Source organism: Acomys minous (genome assembly GCF_964271855.1).
Source record: "Acomys minous genome assembly, chromosome: 5".
In the NCBI taxonomy this organism is placed as follows: domain Eukaryota; kingdom Metazoa; phylum Chordata; class Mammalia; order Rodentia; family Muridae; genus Acomys; species Acomys minous.
In genome coordinates, this window is record NC_140494.1 from 88,743,992 (window position 1) to 88,760,446 (window position 16,455).

Consider the following 16,455-nt stretch of genomic DNA (forward strand, 5'->3'; position numbering starts at 1 on the left):
CCACTTCACACACTGCCCAGGCCTGTCTGCTCACTGCTTAGCAAATTATGGAAGCTCTGATTTACTGGCCCCACTCCAATTATACAAAATGCAAGTTTCCTTTGCATCACTGTCTATGACTTCAAGGACAAGCCAATAGCCCAGATGACTAAAGCAGGACAGAAGGACAGGGAACACTGAGGACCATCCCTTTAGCGACTGGACTGTGAGATTAAGATGGCACGTTAATAGCCCTGGTCTGGACTCTGCAGGGACCGCCACTGTCCCTGAGGGTTTTCCTCTTACTCTGTGAAGACTGCAGTCCTATCTGCAGTCACCGCTGGGCAAGCCTCTCCCCAGTGCCTCGCCGACACAGAGATGAATTCTGATTCAGAGACAGCCTCCAACCCCAGAGGACAAGGCTCTGCCGAGGACCCGCCACATGTAATGCCAGCTAAATGAAGTCACTGACTCCCTCTGCGACGCTCAACTGCACAGATCCAGTACTATACTGTTTCAGTGCACACAGGGAATGGCTGAGAAGAAGGAAAGCTCAACGGGACATTCTAGGGACATCCTGAGAAGAGGAAAGACAAAGACGGTGAGACAGCTCTGGGGCCAAACCTTGGCACACAGCTCAGCAACTGAGCAGCACTGGCCCTAACTGCTTACATCTCTGAGCTTCGACTGCTTCACCTATAAATGGGCTTTTTTTTTTTAAGCTTGGTAGTTCCATACAAGGAACGTGCCTCCCGCACGAAAATAAGCGTGCGCTCTTTCTTTCCTTTTCCCACCCTAGAAGGAGCGATGACGCCGAGAGAAATATAATTTTTTTAAATCCCTTATCTCCATCTATTAATGAGGCAAATTAGACTCTCTCAAGCCTTTCTCTTCATACCAGTTAAACAGCAATAAGAATATGCACAACAAATAAGCTAATGGTTGTGAGCCTTCTTCATCAGGCAAAACACGTCCTGAGGAGGTAAAATGCCAAACTTGACAGAGGAGAGGAGAGAAGCTGCCATTGTGCCCACAGAGCCTGCTGTTGCTGGGTGGGGGTGCAGAGGGCAGGTTGGAGGTAATTAGCCCCTGGCTCCCATCATTATAGCTGCTCCTCAAGGCTGCCTGGGTCTGGAAAAGGGCCTTCTGCCTGCTGATGCTAATGATGATGTTCCTGTGTTAACCTTCCCCCGGGGTGTTCTCCATCACTGGGCAGCCAGAAGATGAGTGATTTCCTGGCTTGGCTTTGCCTCGCACAGCTGGGCAGCTGCCTCTGGGCTGGAACCAGGGGACTCTTCTAGGGTGATTTTCTTTCACTGTAATGGTATTTTCCAGGAAAATAGGATCAGAGGCTTCGGATACACTCCCTGACTCTCTAGAAAAGATCCAGTGTAGGCAACATGCCCTGGGGGCTTTCAGACTGGTGTCTGCCATTTCCTGCATGCAGGATGCTTTCCCTGGCCCTCTCATGAGGCTCCTTATCCCCCCTGGGACTCCCAGCACAGGTAGGTGCCTGGCATCCTCCACCTCCATCACCAGGCCATATGGATTCTGATCACTTTGGGCCCATTTCCTGCAATCTCCTGCTTGTGCCCTCAGCATCCATCCTGGTTAAGACAGGCTTCCTGAGGGCCTGACAGCAGAGTGAGGAGAGCATAGAGACACAACAGAGATGGGGGCTCCCTAGATCACCCTGTCATGTGGGACCTTCAGCCTCACTAGAGTCAAGACAGTCACAACTTTGATTTCTTCTATCTAAAGTAATCCCCCCTCTTTTTTTGTATATCCAAAATTAGAAAGTGGTATCTCGCTAAAAGAATCCGTTTTGTCAGGATAAATACAAATGTGAGAGCTATGGTGTATGTGGTAAAGTCCAGGGCTGCCTATGATCACACCACTTGGAAAAGACTTCTAGGGGGCTGGTCACCCTAACTTCAGGGAGCTTCAGGTTAAGGTGTAAAATGCTGATTGTAAATAAAGCCGATAAAGTACTTTGCAAATTAGTGTAATGGATGGTGACCCCAACACCACTGGGTGGGTCCCTGAGCAGCCTACAGCCCCCCACCCAACAGTGAGGACCACAGAGTGCTACAGAGGCCTGCCAAGAGAAGGAATGTTTTCTCCATCCTTCAGGCCCCACCTTGGTTGTTAGACCTAGCACGATCCCCTGAAGGACCTCCTTAAGTGACTTCACCAAGTATATGAGCTCTGCACAGGCCAGGGGCTCATAGACCAGCTGCACTCAAGACTCCCTTCCCTCCCACCAGGAGAAAACACAGACTTGCTGCCCTAAGAGATAGTCTTCTTTGGGATTTATTCCCTAATAGAGGAACGCTTGGGATGGAAAAGTGTATAAGCTTCTAGCCTTTTCATTAAAAGCACCAGTTAATCTCATGGTCTAGAGATGTGGTTTACAGGGAAGGGTCTCAGGAGGCAGGGATTGGGGGCCCTGGCTGCTAACAGGAGATACCCCTGGGTGTCAGGAGGCCAAGAAGAAAAAAGCTGCCGCAGCTGCAGACACCCCCCCTCCCATGCCCCACCCAGTGGGACTCTCATTTTTGCCCAGGAAAGAGAAGGAATCCATTCCTCCTTCAGAAAGTGTGGTCTGCAATGGACATGAAGGTTCCTGTAGGTGATGTGCTGCTTGGAGAGAAAGCCACCTGCAGACCCCACACACGCCAATCCCTCACAGCCATGCTTGTCTCATACTGCACGGACCCATGCCTCCTTCCCCCAGCTTGCCGCCTGCTCTCCGCTAGCTCCGGTACCCCCATGTGCTCCCACTCTCGTACAGACTTGGAAGTCCATGTTGCAGGTCCTATTTCACAGCTCTCCGGCCTCCCTGAGAGATGGCGCGCCACTGCTAGGCAGGTAGGCTGGCCTTTGGATCCGGCCTTTGCTCCTGCTCCTGTCTACCTGGCTCCAAATAGGATAGGACCAAGGCTACCTCCAGCATGATCTGTGTGGGTACAGAGAGATAAATACTGCTTCTTTAAGAGACTGCTGGATGTGTGACTGCCAGCAACTGCTCCCACTTGCCATATTTTGGGCCTCCTCTGAGCTTTCTTTGAACTCTGTTACCTGTCTTATCTGGCTGCCCCCTACTCACACCGGCTCTGTGGTTGGCCTGCACAGTGCTACGTCCTGATCTCCTCACCCCAGGAGTGTACTCACTGTCTAGCCAAGTTCTGGTTTGGGGGGTCTGCCTGGCTTCCTTTGAACTTTATTAAACTCATCACCATGGCCCTGTTATACCTGACAATCAAGCTCTTCCTCACAATGATATCAAATCGACACTGCAGGATTGCTGAAGTAATGAAGCTGATGAGAAACTGACATGAACACAAATTACATATATTTGGAGTTAGAGCGGTACATCTAGCAAGCCTCGCCAGTTCATTTCAGTGTTTAAGAAACAAGTCTGTCTCAGGAAAGGGAAACAGATGCTGGTGGTCACACAGCAAAGCTCTCCTTGGGAAGCAGTATGCATCCTTCTACAGCCATAGCCCATGGTGGAGGTAGCCTTGGCCCTATCCTATTGGGAGACAGAAACAGGACCAAAGGCCAGAGTTCAGCAACAGGAAGATAGATGAAAAGAATCCTTGAATGTCTCAACTTCTGTGGCCCCTTTGAGATTTCTGTCTTCACTTGAAGCCCAGGAGAGCAAAGGAAGCAGCTAAGATGTTTTTGTCTGTGCTCCCCAAATCTCAACAGCCTGAGTTTTCTGTTTATGAGGTAGCTCCCACAAATTCCATTTAGCTGTAATGAGTCAGCTAGGTGTCAACAGCTAAGGCAAACTGGATAGGTTGGGTGCTTGAGTTCCCAACCACTCTCTAACTGTGGGCCTGGGGACATGTTAGGGAGGAAAGACTGTGTTCCTGCAGGCTACACATCCCCAGATGCCTGCCTGGCCCATTCAGAGTTGCATTCCCTCAGCCAGATGAAGGGAAGCCAGCAGCAGGGGCGGCTGAGGGAACACCCTGTGTTTCTGTCCTTTCCCTTCTGGCCTCTGAACCTGGGTAGCGGATGTCTGTGCTGTTTTAATTGATGGGAGGAATCTGAAACCCACGACAGAAGGATCCAGCTCAATCTGCAGCTTGTACTGAAGAGCTAAGCCGCACGTAATTCAGTTAAAGAAGAAGGAAGCAAACCTCATCACAACAGTCGAAAACACAAGAACAACAAATAAACAGCTGCTTTGAGTCAGAACAAGGAGGCCAATTTGATCCTTACAGAGAGAAACACGCCGTTGCGCATGCGCGGGTGCGTGCGTGAGCGCACATGCAAGGAGGAACAGCTCTCTTCAAGCGCCTGCAGCTGTGAGTACAACGTTAACCAAGTTCCTCCAACAATTTGCTAGATTAGAACTACGCCATTCACAGCACGCAGATTCAGCTACGTCTCGATACTAACAGGCTGCCCCTACCACACTTGCTTTCCAGGTGCTGTACATAGTAGCTACATAGCAGGAAATATTTGTGCTCAGGGAGCCAAAAGCCCTGGATTTATAATGTATGCCATGGCCACCAGTCACAGGTGAATGTGTGGCCAATTACAGAGCTTTGCCCATTCTCTGTGCAGTAAACAAACGGGCTGTCCCAGAACTAACTTCCTCTGATAAGTAGACCAGAATCTCCTAGGGTTTTATGAATTGGTGTTTTAACAGGAACCCTAGGGTGACTCTCTTGCACATGAAAATTGAAGTGTGGGTAGCATAAACTCCCCAAAAGCATCAGCTCATAGTAACGCCACATAACAAGAATAACCCTCGCCATCTAAATGGTGTGAAAAAAACAGCTGCCAGAAATCAGTGGTCAACAGAGGCAGCTCAGCTCCCAGCTTGGGAGGGTGGGGTGGGGGCTGTTCCTCACGTAGCTATTCAGGGCCCAGGCTAAGAGCCCACTAACTCTTCTCGTAGCCACAGCAAAGGTGGAAGAAGGCAATGTGAAAATCAGGGCCGTTCCTTGAGGGCCGGAGTCAGAATCGCTTCTCTGCTACTTGTACCCCAAAGGAAATTACATAAACAGACAGAGTAGAAAGATGAGAAACGCTGCCTACAACAAAGCCACAACAAGGATTTTTATTCATAGAAGGGTAAAGAATTGTAGCCATCTGGGCCTTGCAACTATTTCCTTTAACAAGAGCCTCAATTCTCCTGTCCATAAAATGGGCAGAGTAAATCATGCCCTAATCTATCTCCTGAAAGTATTGCTAGCATGTTGTAAGAGATTTCATTTGACAGTATAGGTGATGTGTCCCTTTGCTGACATTTCCTGTCACAGGAGCCTTGCAGGTTGGAAGATCACAGTAGACCAGTGACCTTATGTTCTGCCGTGTACTAATTATATTGTGAGACCATATGTGTGTGTGTGTGTGTGTGTGTGTGTGTATGTGTGTGTATGTATGTATATGTGTGTGTGTGTGTGTGTGTGTGTGTGTGTGTGTGTGTGTGTTATGTATGCACACTGGTCCCCACCTATGCACCCTCCCTGTTTACTTGCCTTCCCCATAGCACAGAGGTCAAGAGAAGGCATCCCAAGCATAAAGTCTCTGTGGAAGAGACCTTGAGGAAGACTTCTTGGTATCCACCTCAGTCCCAAGAGCATCTGCTTGTTATAGTCAATGAATTGTGATTACCATACATTTAACTTGTAAGTGTTCAGCCTGATAATTTAAAATTAATATCAGGGGCATTAAAAACTGATGCTGCGGTGTCCCCACACCAGTACCTTAATCGTGACAACCCAATGGTGTAGAATCATAGCACAGTTTTTAACCATTACTTTCTCAGAGCTCTGTAATATCCTGGGGCCATTGAGAGACTGTATCATGTTCACACATGAAGGGAAGTGTGCAGAGATAACTGCGGGGATCTGGATCATGCCTATTCCTCCCAGTCTACCTGGTGTAGCCTTGTAGACAGACTCTAGCCACAGGCCCCTCCCTTCTCATTAGTATGCGCACGAGATTCAGCTCTTGTGTTCTTGTGGGTGCCCCAGAATCCCTGCATCCCAAGGATGAGCCTTCCCACAAAGCTGCCAAGGAAAATGGCATGCTTAGATAAAGGAACATGGGTCTTTGGGATGAGGAGGGATGAGGAAGATGTCATATCCCTGAGTTTCTCCAAAGGCACACCTGAGTAGGAGAGTTTTTTCCAGGTCTCACCTACAACTTCCGGCTTTTGATCTCTCAAGTACTTGGCAAACCAAATAAATAGATAAATAAATAAATACTGAGTTCATTCCTTTTGGAAACAATATCTCTCTATCTGCTCACTTTTCCCAAACCTTACAAGCAGTCTCCAGAATCCATCTTCTAAATATCCTATTTTTCCTTTGTATTTTCAACTATTTTTTTATTCAATAATTGAGCTTCTTTCTCCCACAGATCTTTGAAGCCATTAATTTACCTCTCAATCATTGCCATCTTCTTTACTCATCAGCTACCACATTCTCCGATTTGAAAGCAAGGATTTTAGTACCAGAAAGTATGCATTGTACAGTGGCTGCCTCTTCCCCCAGGCGTTAGTTTCATAACTCCTGTAGCTCCGAGTTTTACCCTGTGGGAGTGTAAGCAAGCTACTCGGGTGCTCTGGCTAGGCTTCTCTCGCAATGGTCGCCTTACGTGTGTTTTCATTCTCCACACCTTACCTTTGAGCCTTCCAAGCTGCTGAGTTTCCAAGAGAATGGTAACTATCAAGCCTCTACCCAGGACAAGGCTGAGAGAGAACCACCTCTACAACCCTCTGAAGCTTCTCTGGACCAAGAAGACCAGTGACATCCAGCTTTTAGCATCTCCCTTGAAATATTTAATATGTATCTCAAACTTTATGCCCAGCCCAAAACTCTTGTTTTTTTCCTTGGAAATTTATCACCCCACCATTCACCTCTCCCTTTAATCCACAAGCTAAGAGTTATCCTTCATTATGTAACTTCCTTCACTATGTGCAACCAAGGCCATCAAGCCCAATTACCACATTCTCCTAGAAAAATGTGTACACTTCAGCCTATAGTAATTGGGTTTTCTCAATTAGGATATAGTACTACATTTTGACATCTAACTTCTAAATATTTACTCAGGTATTCATGGCGGCAATAAGTATGCACTAAGTATCTCCTACATGCAAGGCCTTGGATAGGTGCTTGGAGATAACGGTGTGCAGATCTTGCTCTTTGCCCTGAGGAGCTTATTGTACAGAAATGAGAAAGCATGTACAAAAAGAGAAGATGCTGAAGAGAGGCCTGCCCAAGTACCACATGAGGATATGAACAAATACTGTAAGGATAGGACTATGGATGCCTATTACCTCTGAAATGTTGAAGGGATCCAATGTCTTCCTCCCTCTACCTTCATTATCTATTTCTCTTCAATAGAAATTTTTTTATTTTTAATATATTTTTAATTTATTCATATTACATCTCAATTGTTATCCTATCCCCTGTACCCTCCCATTCCTCCCTCCCTCCCACTTCCCCCCTACTCCCCTCCCCTATGACTGTGACTGAGGGGGACCTCCTCCCCCTGTATATGCTCATAGGGTATCAAGTCTCTTCTTGGTAGCCTGCTATCCCTCCTCTGAATGCCACCAGGCCTCCCCATCCAAGGGACGTGGTCAAATATGGAAAGTGGGACAGAGGGGAGGACATCCTATTGGGACTCTAGGTGAGAGAATCATGGAAGAATGGGGAAATAGAAGGATCCAGAGGGCCCTAGAAACCTACAAGAAGAACATTATGACGGGCAGATCTGGACCCAGAGGTCTTGTTCAAACTATGGCACCAGCCAAGGACAATACATGCAATAAACTTCGAACCCCTACCCAGATCTAGCCAATGGATAGGACATTCTCCACAGCTAAGTGGAGAGTGGGGTCTGACTTTCAATAGAAATTTCTAATAGCCTCTTTTCATCATGTGTCTACTTCATATTTCCTCTGACAGTTGCCCCCTCCTTCACACACATCTGTCCAGCTCCATCCTCTATGCCCTGGCAGAAGCTACAAACCCTTACCATTCATAAACTTCAGGAACACAGCTAGGAGCATCACATCTCTGTGCTTCTACCTCACACAGCAGCTGGACACCACATCTTATCATCATTCTTCATTATTTCCTCCTCTCACTATGCAAACAGCTTCAGAGAGGAGAAGCTTAGCTCCCTGCACCTAGGTCTAGGTCCCACCTGCTTTGTCTCTATGACTCTCAGGGCTCTTCTGACCTTTGTGGACCTCCATTGCAACTTTTGAAAAATGAATAAAATTAGACAAGAATCCTTTTGGGGAAAAGATTCCATCTAGACTTGACATTCTGTGAACTCCTAAAACCTGTTTCCTCTGCACTTAACAGAGTCTATGTCTTTGATCCTGGTGAAGAGAACGCTAAAGTTGAGCACCATCCTATCTGATGGTGAGCACCATCCCATCTAAATGTGAGCACCATCCCATCTAAGTGTGAGCACCATCCCATCTAAGTGTGAGCACCATCCCATCTAAGTGTGAGCACCATCCTATCTAAGTGTGAGCACCATCACATCTAAACATGAGCACCATCCCACCTTCACACCGGCTGTGCTTGAGAGAGCTTGTTATTATTCCAAGGGGCCTTCCTGGGCCAGAGGCATCCTCATCACTTTAAAAGACAAAACCTTAGGCCTCCTGGTTCAGAATACACACCTTACTAAGATGCTAGCCAGATGATTTCCTGGGTATTTTAAGTTTGAGGGGCACTGCTGCTGAAGATGACAAATCCCCAAGGCCCAAGGGAGGCAGGTTTCAATTTGACTAAGAAGAGATTTCTTTTATAGAGAGGAGACTATAGGAGATGAAATGGGACCTTTGCAATTGGGTGGGAGCAGAAGTCGGTCCAGCTTTTTTCAGAGATGGAGGATGGAAGATCCATAGGGGTTTCGAAGCAACAAGCCCTTCCCTTCTAACTCTGAGGCAGGGGACTTCTTTCCGTTTACTGCTTCCCCTTGCTGTGGTTTCATTCTGGGTGTCAGTAGAGGCAGAATCCATGGCATGGCTGTGTTGGTCAGGTTTTGATATAGTGTTTGCCAAGTGTGGAGGAAATGAAAGATGGAGGCAGAGCAAACAGCCAGTGTAACCGGGACTATCCTGACTGTGTGATTCTGGAAAGTCCATGGACTTGCTGAGAATCCTGGGAACCTCCCTCCGGATGACACAAGGACCCTTTCTCCCTTCCTGGTCAAGGGCCTGGATTCTCAATTTAGAAGCTAATTCTCATTCAAATTAGTCCGTCTCACAGATAGAATTAGAAGCTGGGCGATGATTTGGAAAATACAATCAATTTAGTCCAATTGTTCTTGCATGTCATCTCTGTCCAATAATGAAAAATTTGTTCCTCGGGCTCTAGTGCTGACAAGGAGCCATTATCCATGGGAGTGAGTTCATCTGCTGGGGCACAGGAGCTAAAGGGGTGTGGGCATGGTTGTAGGCCAGAGCCAGGAGGGAGACTGAGGCAAGGAGTCTGGTGATCAGATGGCCAAGCATAATACATCTCCATAAGGTCAGGCCACGAGACAAGGTCCACTTCAAGACAATGTCCTGTGTATCACTGCTTCCTTTGACTCAGTGAGGATGCAGTAACACTTAGAAGCCCATCTGATGTGATGAGGTCACACTGAAGAGCAAACAATTAATTTACGTTAAATCTCATTCATTCATCTATTTAAAAAATACGTCAGACAATCATTGCGCGTGTGCCAAACATTTTACTGGATGAAAGAGCAAGACATACTCTGCACTTCTGTGGCACTCTTATGAACTTATACACTGACTGTAAAAAGAAATAGTGGGGATGATAATAGTGGCACGGTGATGCTGATGACAATGATGATGATAGGCATTTACCCCAGAAGACAGCGCTGGCTGACAACTGACTGTAATGTGCAGTGAAAGGTTGTTCCTCCCATTGCTCTTCTGGGCTATGAGCTAAGAGAGATTAAAATGCTGTTGTAAGAAGCAAACAATATGCATATTTTATGAAACACATTTCTCTGCCTGTTTAATTGTGGGATGCTCAAAAGAGGCAGGGAGATTTGCTGCTTACCACTGTGATGAATGGTAGGGTTTCAGGGCAGCATCTGAAGGCTCCTGACCCCAGGTGTGCCCTGGCTTTCCAAGCCTACTGAAGATCATGGCCATGGCATATGGCTTGGCAGTTTCTCCCCTCCTTGGGCTTTGCTGTATCCAATTATAAAATATCTACTTTCTTTTATTGTTCACTAATAAATAACATGGATGTCTAGGAGGATGATAGCAGTGGGCTGGAGAATAAAAAGGAGCATTAGAAAGACTTGCTGTAGCTATTGTCACTGCAGCCTCATGGGAAAGAGTTGTTTGGAGACACCTGGAATTAACTCACAGGAATTTTTTTTGACCTTTGATCTTCCCACATGCTCACGTGTCTGGGTACCCCCATTCTTGTACCTCAGCCTCAGTCCAGAATGTAGACATCCCAGACTCTCTTTCCACCCCTAAAATAGCATTTGCAGATCCAATGGTGAGTTCCAGCTAGGACTTGCTGGGCTCTTCTCTATGAAACCCCATGGTTGTCCAAAACCAAGGCAGGCATTAAAATAAAGACTTTGTAATCATGTAGTCTCCAATGACAGGCAAACGCCACTCACTGTTTCATCAGGATGCTTGTGCCCTCACGGAGAAGGCCTTGCTCTGTGTATCTGCACTTCACTCTTAGAAATCCTTGTTCAGAATTTGCACAGGCTGCCCACTTGTAGAAATGATCATATCTTGGTCTGAGCAACCCAGAATGTCATCATAACTTCTCTACCCGGAGAACAAGTCACATAGCCTTCCAAACACTGTTTTTATCCCACACTTTTTATCCCTTCCTGGTAGACTCTAATCTAGGGCTGGGGGAAAATAGGATGTACTGTCTGGTAACAAGCACCTAGCAAGCACTTAGCAAGTGTTGATTAAATGAATGGGGGAAAAAATGAAACATTGTTGAATGTGAAAGACATACAATTCTCAAAATTAAATGGATCTTAGACATTTAGATAATATCACTTACTTACTAGAAATGGCTACATACCCCCCTCACATGCACATGCATATGCACACATAATTACCCTAACATGCCACTACTCAATCAAAGTAAACATCACTAAGTAGTCACGGTGCTCTGTCCTATTTAGCTCATGTGTAACTTCAGAACATCTCACAGCCTTTCATACATTCACGACCAATTTACAGAATTGGCATGCATAGTAAAATTGATTTGCTATCCTTGATAGGTCACTTAGCTTTATCCTGTCATCCCTTGAATACCCTGTTTCTACTTATAAAGAAGAGCCTATCGTTTTTCAAAGACACGCAGCTACGATGCCCAGAAACAGCTTCATGTAATGTCAGTCTAGCTTCCACAGCGTGATGCCCTCCTGCCAAGCACAAGCTGTGCCCCCAGAGCCTGGACACTGCCTCAGTCCAGATGTGGGAACATATGCTGCTTGTGAGTGGTGCTGGCCTTGGTGCTGAAACACAGATATGCCTGTAAGACTGTGAAGCCTACATTATTGAGGATTTAGGGTGTTTGCTTTTCTGAATGGGGGATTAGAGACCAGAAAGCCCAAAATGACCATCCATTTTCAGGAAACAGAGCTGGAGAGTTAAAACTGTCAGATGTGTGCTCAAACCCAAGGACCCTGATTAAAGCTCTCCCTAAGTCTGTGGACCTTTTATCTCTCACTGGGCTATGTGAAAGCAGATCACCAGCTCCCCACAAGAGACTTCAATGTGCTTTCAGGAAGGAAGAAAACGGAGGATAAAATGCAGTTTTTCCAGTTCTCAGCATAGGTGAAGACCAGAGGCTTGGGGATAAATTGTCTAGACAGCCTACCCTGGACTGCAAGCTTTGGGATCTCAATGAAGAACCAACTACTACATGACTTGTTAAAAATAGTTTCCAGAGATTTCCAAGTGACCTTGCCCCATCATATGTCTCCCAGATGTCCATAGAAGAACAAGCTTTGTCCGGAAATCCAACACTCTTTCCATGAGTGTGGAAGTTCATATTTCCTCTTTTTGTTCCCTGCTGACAGACTTGGGTTTCTCCCACAGAATCACAAGGGAACGTTCTTCGATGCTTTGCAGCTCCTACCACATTCCAGAGAGCAACAGGAGCATGTCCACGACCCCGTACCAGGCAGAGCACCTACTGCAGGCCATGCAGAGGCAGTGCAAAGGGAATCTGTGCACTGGTGTTTGATCATTCCCTCCTTGCTTCTGCACCCTCTTGGTTCCAGAGAAAGAGATAAGGAGAAATCACAGGCCTGAAGAAGTTTGAGATGGAGGGAAAAAGCTGGCTTCCATTGCACAAAATTGCTTCTCATACCTTTCAGAACAATGACATACCTAGTCAAAATTAATTCCTGGATGCATGAAATTTATTTGTGTCTATTATAAGCATCTCTCCCTCTTCCCCAGATACCCAAAGCTCACTCACTGTATACTGAACCTGTACATGATAGCAAAAAGCATTTGGACAGCTTCCCACTGTTTGCCTCTGTTCCTCTCCCATTTGTGCCTTCTGCTGCAGCCCCTTCCTGGATCTCCATCTGCCTGACAACCTGCCCTTTGCCTGCTTTTTCCTTCATGCAGAAGAATTCAATGGCAGGGCACAAGAGAAAAGGCAGATAGGAAAACTGAGGTATAAGAAACTTCAGACATGAAAGAAAAATTGGGCTGAAAATACATGCTAATCTTTAACTTCTGTGATTCCAGTACCTATAAAACTTCATAGCTAGAGAAATCTTTGAAGTCAGGAAGGAAACATGAATGGATGGATGGATGGATAGATGGACAGATGGACAGATAGATGGATGCTAGAGTTAGAGCACCCATGGGAAATGTCTTCTTATTCCTTTCCTACATTTTCCAAGTCCCAAAAGGAAGTTGTGCAGAGCTGTTCATGCAGAAGCTCTACGAACACCCAGAGGTCTAAGATGTTTGCTCATCACCCAGCTATGGAGGAGCATTTAGGCAGGAAATTAAACAACTACATCCATCATATTTATTGAACAGCTTTTCTCTGCAAGACACTAGTGCAGGATATCAGTCGTGCTCAAATTCCAAAGAGAGAAAGAATGTGCCTCTCTCTCTCTCTCTCTCTCTCTCTCTCTCTCTCTCTCTCTCTCTCTCTGAATCTTTGCTCATTGCTTTACATCCTTGCTTGCCTTTACTGGTTCCTTCTTCTAGCACTAATTTTGCTTTTCTAGTCCCTTGGCAAGCCCTGATCACTCTACTCGCCCTTCTGCAATTCTCAGCTCAAGTGAGACTTCCCTTAAAGGTCTTTCCTGTGTTCCTGCATCCTTCCTGAACTCTGACTCTGTCATGCCCCTCCTACAGCTCTTTCTACATCCATATGTGCCCTGGCTTCTTGTCTTTGGCACCCAATAGCTCCCAAACTTCTGAGGCAATCAAATGATGAAAGAGCTATGCCTTGGAGCTCAAACATTTGATTCAAAGCCAAATCTGTCACTGCTGAGCAGGTGACCTTGATTAAATTACCTAAACACTATGCCCTGTATTGCTGACCTATACAATAGAAATCATAATGCAGCCTTGTCATAAATGGTTCCTCATAAATAACGTTTAATGCACATAAAGACTTAGACCCTTGCCTGGTTTATGGAAAGGCCTTATCAACATTGGCTGTTCTGGTGTCTGTCAATCTCTGTTTCTAACTCCATGGACTGAGGTATGACAGAAGCTCAATAGAAATTAGGTAAACAAATGAAAGTATATGCATCTAAATAAAAGTCCCCACAGGAACCCAAGTAAGTGTAATCAGGATCAGAAGACAGGCATCTCATACCAGAGATGACAAAGAGGCTGTAGGAGAGCAGTAGCTCATGACTGGGTTGAAGGAAGCTTCAAGGAGACTCTGGAAAAAACAGGTAGGAAGGTCATAGACAACCTGGATCCTTCTCACTTCCCCAAGAACACACAGAAGAGTCCTCAGCTTGCCTCTGAGAGGGCTTCTCCCAGCACACAGGGCTCTGCTCCACAGCCTCTCATCCCCCTCATGCCCCAAATGCAAAGGGCAGTCAGTAAATTACAAAAGCATTTGAAAGCCGTGCAGCTGCACCATGGCACTGGGCCTGTCCATTCATAGCAGCAAAATCACTACTGAAGAGTCCCAGTGCCAGAGAAGGGATAGCAGGTGACTCCCTAAAAAATAGACGCCCCAGCATAAGACAACTAAGAGGGGCTGAAAGTGTGGGGCAGGGGCCTAGGGCAAAGGCCTGGCTCAGTTGTCCTATCTCATCTCCTTGCATAGTAAGCAGAGAAGGAAAGGCTGGCCTGAAAACAAACCACCAGTGAGGAGCCTAGAGCAGAGCAGAGCTCCTGATGAAAAGAGGGCCAAGCAGAGAAGCCCCTAGGGAAACAATGAGCCAGCAAGACTAAACTAATTGCTATTCATATTAAATTTGGGCACAGGTGATCTGGTCCCAGATGTGTTTTAGGTTTTGCATTGCAGATGATGCTTTTATGGGACCCTTCTGGGATTCAGATGTTGGGAGCTGAGCCAAATATCAGAGGGCAGGGCAGGGCTCTTGCTCTGCTTAACTACACAATAAACATATAACAGCTTGTCCCAGAAGGCAGACTGGACCCGAGCTTTGCATACTAAACATTCTGGTCCTAGGCTTTGGGAGCCTCTGGGAAGAGGGGCTCTATCCTGCAGAGAAGGGGGAAAAAAAGAGAGATGAGTCATTCAGGGATATCCAGGAGCTCCTCCAGATGTTTGGAGCAAGGACCAAGTTGTGGGGATGCAGGAAATCCAGATGTGGAATGAAAACACTGCTGCCTTTCCGCAGACAAAGAGAATAGAAAAGTGGTTCCTACAGCTCAGACCCCCTAGTGAAAGACTAGTGGGGGTATACGGGGTGGTTAGGCAGGTATGTGCACACATTCACACATGCACATGAAGTGTGTAAGAGGCTATTTGTACGCGCTCGTTTCTCTGTGCTTACTTGTGTATCTGCCTTTCTGTGCACACTTTACATGTGTGTAGACACATGTGTGTCAGTTGGTCCACACCCATGGAATACTGCCGAGATGAGTGGCAGGCTGTTGTCTCTCCACTGAGCCTTCTCGTGCTAATTTTAATATCACATTATTGTTTCAAGTTGGCTTTTATAAATTAATACTAAAAAGAATACCATAAACAGAGCCTGAGGCTAACTCGCAAGACAGGCTTCCAGAATTGGGGTTTTATTGCCACCCTTGTCCTCACAAGAATGGTGAGATAAAACTTGCAGCCATTCCTGTTCCATTTGGTTGAACTCCAAGCTCGAGAGGGAACCACCCCACAGAACAACCAGAGGACATTCACTGGCCTCAGCCAATGTGGATGGACAAGAGCCTGTCAGCTTACTGAAAGCCTGTCCTACTCCTGAAGAGTTGGGCCCAGATGGTGGTCTTTGGCTGGGTCCCTTGGCTAGTGTCTTCAACCTGATCATTACCCCCACCATTGTCCTGAACTCCTGACCTCGGGATTTGGCACAGTCCCAGGGGGAGAGATAAGGAATGGGTGTGACCCACTCCTGTCTGTGAGCACCAGCTTTGCTGTTGATGAGAAGCTGCATCCAGTTCACGGCTGCCCTGTCACTTGGTGATTTTGAGTGCAGAAAGCCAGCATGCGCTGAGCTCCCCAGTGTGGAGTAAGGGGAGAAGAGTCTGGAGGAAGTCTCTCTGGAGAGACAGGAATTGCGTTTTTCTCACATTGATGCGCTTATGTAGACTGTGGCTCCTACCTCACCTCAAAGTCTTCAACAACAGTATTGGTTCTGGAGCCCCTACAAATACACACCTTCGCCTAGGAGGAGCACCAGGCATCATCACAACAGGCAGAGGTGATGGTGAAGACTGTGACCTCAGCCTCAGCCCACAATGTAAAGTAAAGTACACGTTGATCCAGCAATGCCCAGCTGTGGATCTTTGGATTGGGGAAGGGGGTGACAGACCCTGGCCAAAGCCATGGAAGAGAGCTGGCCTTTTCCAGTTTTAAATAAAACACCGCTGGAGGTCTCAGTGAGGACTATCAGCAATGTAAACCTGGAGGTAGATGGTTGGTATCTTAGGCAAGTGGACAAAAAAATTAGGGAACCTCCCACTGGATGGATGGCTCCATGGCCTCTGCATGAAAACACACACACACACACACACACACACACACACACACACACACACACACACACACACACACGTTCCCTATATCCCATTTCCCCAGTACTGAAAAATTCCTGGATGCCCTGCCCACCCACTTTGGCCATCTCTTCACTGCTCTGCACCAGGCAATGCCTCCTGCCTCCTGTTAGAAATGTCCAGTGCATGGGGTCGGGAGAGAAGAGAGTGACACTCAGCAGCTTGGCAATGTCTTTAAAGAAAGAAGCAGTGCCCACAGGTGGTGCCGCCCCAGTGGCAGGCTCCTG